At 46.5% G+C, this 7369-nt stretch overlaps 1 pseudogene; it reads right to left on the reverse strand.

Moving 5' to 3' along the window:
* Positions 1-1972: 1972 nt before the first annotated feature.
* LOC121443210 lies at positions 1973-6967 on the reverse strand (annotated as a pseudogene).
* Positions 6968-7369: the final 402 nt, after the last annotated feature.

Here is a 7369-nt window from a genome sequence, read left to right on the forward strand (position 1 = left end):
CATCTTGGGACCCAACTAGGATCCATTAGGAAGTAGGCCATTCATTCAGTAAGGGCTTAGAAACATATAGCTAAAACACAGGTAGTAGAATGGAAGCCTCCAAATCCACAAGAAGAAGCCATCTTTACCTCATCCCAGATTCTTGGGAAAAGACATTTCAGATTCAGAGAAGTTGCCACCAAGCGCACCGCCGTGATCTTGGCCTCAGATTATCGTGATTAGGATGTGTTTGTCAGACAAATGTGACTCAGATTCTTTGTGTATGTGTGTGCTCTTGTGCACCTGTGTGTGTCTGTGTGTCTGTCTCTCTCTGTGTGTCTGTGTTTGTATGTTGGATATTGAATAGCGTTTCAGAAAGAGAATGGGATACAGTGGTGCACGCCTGCAGCAAATCCACTACTAGAGAAGCTAAGGCAGGAGAATTTCAAATTTGAAGCCATCCTGGGAAACAAAGAAAAACGCAGATTAAAACAAGTCAGGAAAGAGCCTATATGAACTATTCAACTTTGCAGGCAGCAGTGCCTTGCATTTGTTTGTATAGATAATTTTCTTAGCAAGAGGCAGAAATCTAGTATAGACCCGGTGGATGGATTGGTTATTTGACAATAATGAGGTTAATTAACTCAGGTGGTTAGGTGTAGACACTCTAACTGGATAATTCAAGATGAAAAGATGGGTTTTGGCATGTGTGGGAAATAAAAGTATTAATCTCCTTCATCGCTCGCTTTTATATAGAACTTTTATTAACACGTGCTAGAGAAGGAGGCAGAAGAGATAAAACATCCTTCTGCCAGCCACTTTCTCTGCAAGATTGGCAGGGGGCTGGCCTGTAGATCTGCAGAAAAACGTGTTGACTTATTACCTGCCATTAGGAGGGAGTGTTCATTTCTCATTTGTCTGGATAGAAAAGCTTCCTCCATAATATTGAGAGCTAATAGCCCCACAAAGAGTAGAGTTTGGGTTCCTAAATTACCAGGGTTGGCTGTGTCCCAAGTCTGAATATACCCTGCCTTTCCAATTCTCATTTCTCACTTCTCCTGTGAGCACAAGAGAGGCTAGCCCCGGATAAGATCTCCCAGAGGCCCACAGACGGAGCAGCCAAATATCTCTGCCTTGGATAGATGTCTCAGCTCCCTCAGCTAGGTCTGTTTGGCTGGATTCTCAGATTGATCCAGGGACCTGACAAGATGTGAGTTCAGTCTAATGACTACACCCTCATTCCTAGGATATTTCTAATTATCTCCCAACTCAACAAAAGACCGCATGTCCCCCAAACAAAAGGACTCACTCCTGTTAATACTACAGATACACCACACACACACACACACACACACACACACACACACACACACTCCCCACTCTGGCGTGCTTGACCATAGGAAGACTTGTGCTATCCCATTAGACTAAATCTTCCCAGTTGTTTGGGGAATTCACAAGCCAGGAGACCAAGCCCCAAAGGTTGGCAAGAGGTGATGGGTTCAGTTATTGATCAAGTCTTACTCATATCAACCCCTTCACCTCCCTCAGAGGATAAGGGCCGTCATTGCAACTGATACTCATTTATGGAAATAAACTATGAATATAAAATCCGCATCCATGACATAAGCTATGATGTCAACTGATACCCCGCCAGAAAGAAAATGGCTAGAGGTATTAGAATACTATAACCTGATAGGTGACCTGCTGTCAATCATGAGGGAACTGTATTTGCATGGGTCAATGCAGGAAGTTAGACCACGGCAATCATTTCCTAAGTATGTTTCGTGCCAAGTACTGGGTGTGGATTCTGGATGCTCTGTGAGGTTAGGTCTGGGATGCACAACCAATGGAGAACCCAAAGGCACACTAGAGCTGCCCACACACCTCCCAGGCACTGCCACTGTCCCTCCATGCTGCTGCCTTTATGAGCTTAAAGGTTTGTTCTGTTTTTTTTTTTTTTTGCCAAAGGACATACTTTATTAGCTCCTGAGTTCTAGTTCTCCTTCTCCTGTACAGCTTTGGTTCCACGTAGTCGCCCAGTCTGGCGGGCAGCAATGAGACCCACTTTGCGTCCAGCAGGGGCATCTCTTCGGATAGTGGACGGTTTGCCAATGTGCTGATGGTTACCACCTCCAAAGGGATGCTCTACAGGATTCATGACCACACCACGTACACGTGGCCAGCAGTTCCTCTTGGCCTTGTACTTGTGGTAGGCATGGTCAGCCTTCAAGATAGGCTTGTCAATTCTGCTCCCACCAGCCACAACACCAACGACAGCTCTGCTGGCCGAGGAAATGACCTTCTTGGACCCTGAAGGCAGCTTCACTCATGTTTTCTTGGTCTTCGGATTGTGGGAGGTGACTGGTATAGTTCCTGGAGGCTCGTGCCAGCTTGCCCTGTCCCCAGGCTTCTCCTCCAGACAACATATGATAGTACCTTCAGGCATGGTGCCCACGGGCAAAACATTGCCGATATTCAGCTGGGCCTTCTTGCCGCAGTACACAAACTGCCCGGTGTGGATTCCCTCTGCAGCGATGAACAGCTCCGTCTGCTTCTTAAACCAGTAGGGATCACGAAAAACCACTTTGGCAAGGGGAGCACCGCGACCAGGGTCATGAACGGCGCCCTTGCTGTGTTTCTCGTGTGCGAAGAAAACAGAACCGGCGCCTTTCCTCTGCCCTCGGATCACACGGCCCTTGGCGGCGAGTCTGCCGGCAAGCACGGCAGAAAGAGCTGTTCTGGTCTTTAATGACAAAGCAGAGACCCAAGGCTGTGCTGCCAACTTAAATCCTCACCAACACACTCATGGTATTCTCAAAGTTTTGCGTATAGCCAAAATAAACAAAGAAAAGAAGGAAAGAAAGGTAACACAGAATTTGTGAATGGATCTCAAAAGGATTTTTAATTTTTAGAATTTTTATAAATGAGGGCCGAAGTCACATAATTCCCACCCCTCTCCCTATGTCAGCTCCTCTTGTGTTCTTGTGTCCCACTTTCGCCTCTCAAATTCATGACCTCTTCTTTAGTTATTGTCGTTTCATACACACTCATGCACACGCGTGCACACACGCACACATACACACACCACTGAGGTCTTTTAGCTTCACTTGTTTGTACAGTATTTAGAGCTGTCATCTGGGGATGAATAACCTATAGGGAGCCTTGTCCCCTAGAGCAAACTGATTCCCTGTCTCTCTGTGGTCATTGACTTCCTGTAGCTCTTCAGCTAAGGGTGGGGACTTGTGACGTTTCCCCCATCCCCACTGGCATGTTGGCTGGTATTGTCATCATATGGGTTCTGCTTAAGCAGCCATGTTGTTGAGATTTCATGGGCGCCCTTCACTGTCAAAGTGGAGATGCTATCTTGAGCAGTCTGACTCTTACAATCTTTTCTACCTTCCTTACCCGATTTTCCATGATCCTTAGGTGTTGGATAAAATATTTACTTTTTTAAAATGTTATACTTTTTTAGTCTCTGAGAATTCATGGAAGTATATGATGAATTGTTATCACATCCATTCTCCCCACTCCTCCTCTCCCTCCTCCTCCTCCTCCTCCTCACAAATCCCCTCCCCACATTCCACTCACTTCTTCATGCCTTCTTTTCACAACTCACTGAGTCCAATTAGTGTGGTCAGTATGTGCACAGGGCTAAGGCCATTCACTGACCTGTGACCTGAAGGAAACTGACTCTCCCTCCCTGAGCAGGCATCAGGTGGCCATAGTGTCTTTTCTGGGGTTGGGACTTTGTGGAATGTCCCTTGCCCATTCTGGAATGTTGACTGGCTTGATCTGATGCAGGTCTTGTGTAGGTAGCCACCCACAGCTTCTGGGGGTTCATGCCTTTTCATCAGTCAATATCTTTAACACAAACATTGCAATGCAGCATTCCTGTGAGCACATTCATAACATTTGGGCTGAGAGAGCAACACTCCAGACCTCTGCTGCTGCTGCTGCTGCGTCTGTATGGAATGTATACACTCAAGCAGAAGTTGGGCTGGACCTCCCTGCATGGCTGGCTCGATTACACCCAGGGTCAGTTCTGTCGCCCCTCAATCCAAAGCTTGTATATTTTCTGTCATTGCAGAATACTCTGGAAGCTAATATCCATTGGGGATGTGTATACATGGTGCCATACCTAGGAAGGGGATGGGTCTTTATCTGAAGACAGTGTGACCACTGGTACACTTAGCATCCATTCCCATGACCCAGGGTGTGGAGCACTTGTGGAGGGCTCTGAACTGGACCACTCACTACTCTTCACGCTCTGGAAGGTGACATCCAGTAAGGCAGTATCAGGCCACCCATAGTCGTCTATGGCCAAAAGCAACTTGGGGAAGAAAGGATTTGTTTGGCTTGCATAGCGCACTCACAGTCTAAGGAAATTCATGACTGGAATGTAAGGTGGGAACCTGGAGGCCAGAACAGAAGCAGATTATCAATAACCTACTATGTAAAATGAAATCACTAATGCCTACTTCCCTAGCCTTCTGTGATCTTGGTATTTCCGCTGAGCCATCTTTCTTGTACCTGATCTTGGTATTTCCAAAGAGCTCAGAATAGAGCCTGTCAGTCACTACACCCAGTTTATGGCAGGTGCCTCTTTTTAATAGAGTGGGCAGGAGGCTGATCTCACACCTTTAGAAGTCCCTACAAATTCTGGCCGACAGGAACCTCGCCAGGATCAAGACTACATTGTTCCTTCTGCATCTGCATCTCTCCTGTGAGAATTTATGGAACATTCTAACAGAGCTGGCCAGGTATGAGCCAGCACGGGAGACCCGAAGAAATCAAGATGTCTAGGTGACTACAAACACACTATGACATGATTGAAGGGACAACAGAGCAGGATGGACAGGGACCCTGGTAGACTGCTCACGCTGATCCCAGTCTTCAGGATGACCAGGTCATCCCTTCTTCCTTGGTTGTTAACTTGCCACACCTGGGAAGGCTGCTCTTAATGGAGGAATTTCCTGCATTAGACACCCCCGTAGGTGTATCTGTGGGCCATTTTCTTCATTATTAATCATTATGGAAGGGTCCAGCATGTGATAGTCAATCCCAGCTGCTGGTAGAGCTGGGCTGTATGAGGAAGGTAGCTGGGTAATGACACCAGGAGCAAGCCACACAGCGTGCTTCAGATGATTTTCCCTGCCAGACTAAGACACTGCACTAAAGCCTTTCTTTACCCCATAGAGTCTACATCTCTAGACTACTCCAGGATAGGGAGCATGTATCTGTCAGCTGCTGCTGCCTAACAAATTGTCCCACAAACGTGAAGGCTTACTTGTTAGACTGTCTACAAGCCAGCAATGCGTGCTGGGATTGGCAAAGCTATTCTGAAGTATGCTAGACTCTTGATAGTGCCTTTCTACTCAACTGCCAGAGCATCAAAAGGGGGCCTGGCCATAGAGGATGACCCCAGCTGGGATGCTGTCTCACTCTTCATTGTCTCTCGTCCTTCAGCAGGTTAGCGGGCCTAGGCTTGTGGTTGGAATAGTCATAAGGTTCTAAGAGAAGCAACACAGGTTCCTGCAAAGCTCTGGAGACCTGTGATCAGAAATGCATTTGCTTCACTGCATTTTAGGGGCAAGTTCTGGGTGCAGCTCTGATGTATGAGATGGAGAGATGTACCATTTGCTTTTTAAAAACACTTTTATTAGTACTTTGAAAATTTCATGCAGTGTCCTCTGATCATATTTACCACCCCTACCTGTCCTTTCCAGAGGCGGCCCTCTTCCTTACCCACCCAACTCCATGTCTTCTTTTCTAACCCATCAAGCCCAACTTGCATTACCCATATATTTTTGAGTGTGGCTACACACTAGAGAGAGCTTAGCCTACCAGGCCACATCTTTAAAGAAAACTCCATGGGATAAAACTGGACTTGCTGAACATAGCGGACAATGAGGACTACTGAGAACTCAAGAACAATGGCAGTGGGTTTTTGATCCTACTGCACGTACTGGCTTTGTGGGAGCCTGGGCAGTTTGGATGCTCACCTTACTGGACCTGGATGGAGGAGGGTGGTCCCTGGACTTCCCACTGGGCAGGGAACCCTGATAGCTCTATGGGCTGACAAGGGAGGGGAACTTGATTGGGGGAGGGGGAGGGAAATGGGAGGAGGTGGCAGGGACGAGACAGAAATCTTTAATAAATAAATAAATGGAAAAAAATTAAAAAAAAAGAAAACTCCATTTCCTTCCCCAGCACCTGAGGGGCTATTGGCAATGGGAAGATCCCCTTCTTAATGGAAAGGACGGCAGAGTCACAAGGAAAAAGAGAAGCTTGAAAGTAGCTTAGCTGATAGAAGCCTGGGAGTTCATGCTGACACTGGGCAGGGTGGCTCCTACCTGTCATTTCAGCACTTGGGAGGTGGAGGCAAGATCAAGAAGCCATCTTTGGCTACATATCAAGGAAGTTGGAGAGCCTGTAAATTATATGTGTGCATGGTATCTGCATGTGTGTGTGTGTGTGTGTGTGTGTGTGTGTGTGTGTGTGTGTGACTTTCTGAACCACAGGTTGAAGGAAATTGGGTACCGGATGAGCTATTGAAGTGTCCATGTGAGTACAGCGGGCCTCCCTCCCATCCCCTCCTCTCTCTCTGCCCCACACCTTCCACCCTTGTTGTTGCGCTCAGCACGTTGTTTCCCCAAAACATGAGAAAACCATTTTGCTCAGTTACGTTTTCCACTGACAGTTGAGAATACTTTTTACCCATTTATGGGTGCAAATTAACGAGATGACAACAGACTGAAGCCAATGACAACCGCTAATCTGTAAGCAAAAACAAGGGATGAGGAGCCGAGAGCAGTGCAGCTGTTTTATTTTAATTGAGGAATGATTTTATGTTAGAAACACTCAATATTCACAGCAAATTAAAAATAATGAAGTGAATTGATACCAATGATATATTTTTTTTGCTTACTATCCTTTGTAAGTCTATTTCTTCACACAAATTGACAGGTCTAATTGATACATACGCCATTATTCCTCATTAGTAGGCTAAATAAAATAATTCTTGATTAAATTTATTGCAATTTACCAATCCAGCACAATGTTTGTAAGCTATAAAAGTCAATCAACAGGAAACTAGGGGGGGAAGCCAGTGACATTATTACATTTTATATAACACAAGTGGCCTCTCTGCCCCATGGAGGAGAAGGCCAATTACAGATTCCCCCAAGTGGACAGCAGGATGAGGGAGATGGAGACTCCACGTTGGATTCTATAGGTATTGGGAGAGACTGCCTTCCACTGTGCAGCTGGCCTGGGCTCAAGCCATCCCTGCCCTCCTGGCTCATGGAGGCCATTAATAATTTCAACTTCTAGCCGGGCGGTGGTGGCACACGCCTTTAATCCCAGCACTTGAGAGGCAGAGGCAGGCGGA

The sequence above is a fragment of the Microtus oregoni genome, unplaced genomic scaffold, assembly GCF_018167655.1.
Source record: "Microtus oregoni isolate MIOR12 unplaced genomic scaffold, Mior012 000102F_ref0000329, whole genome shotgun sequence".
NCBI classification, from domain to species: domain Eukaryota; kingdom Metazoa; phylum Chordata; class Mammalia; order Rodentia; family Cricetidae; genus Microtus; species Microtus oregoni.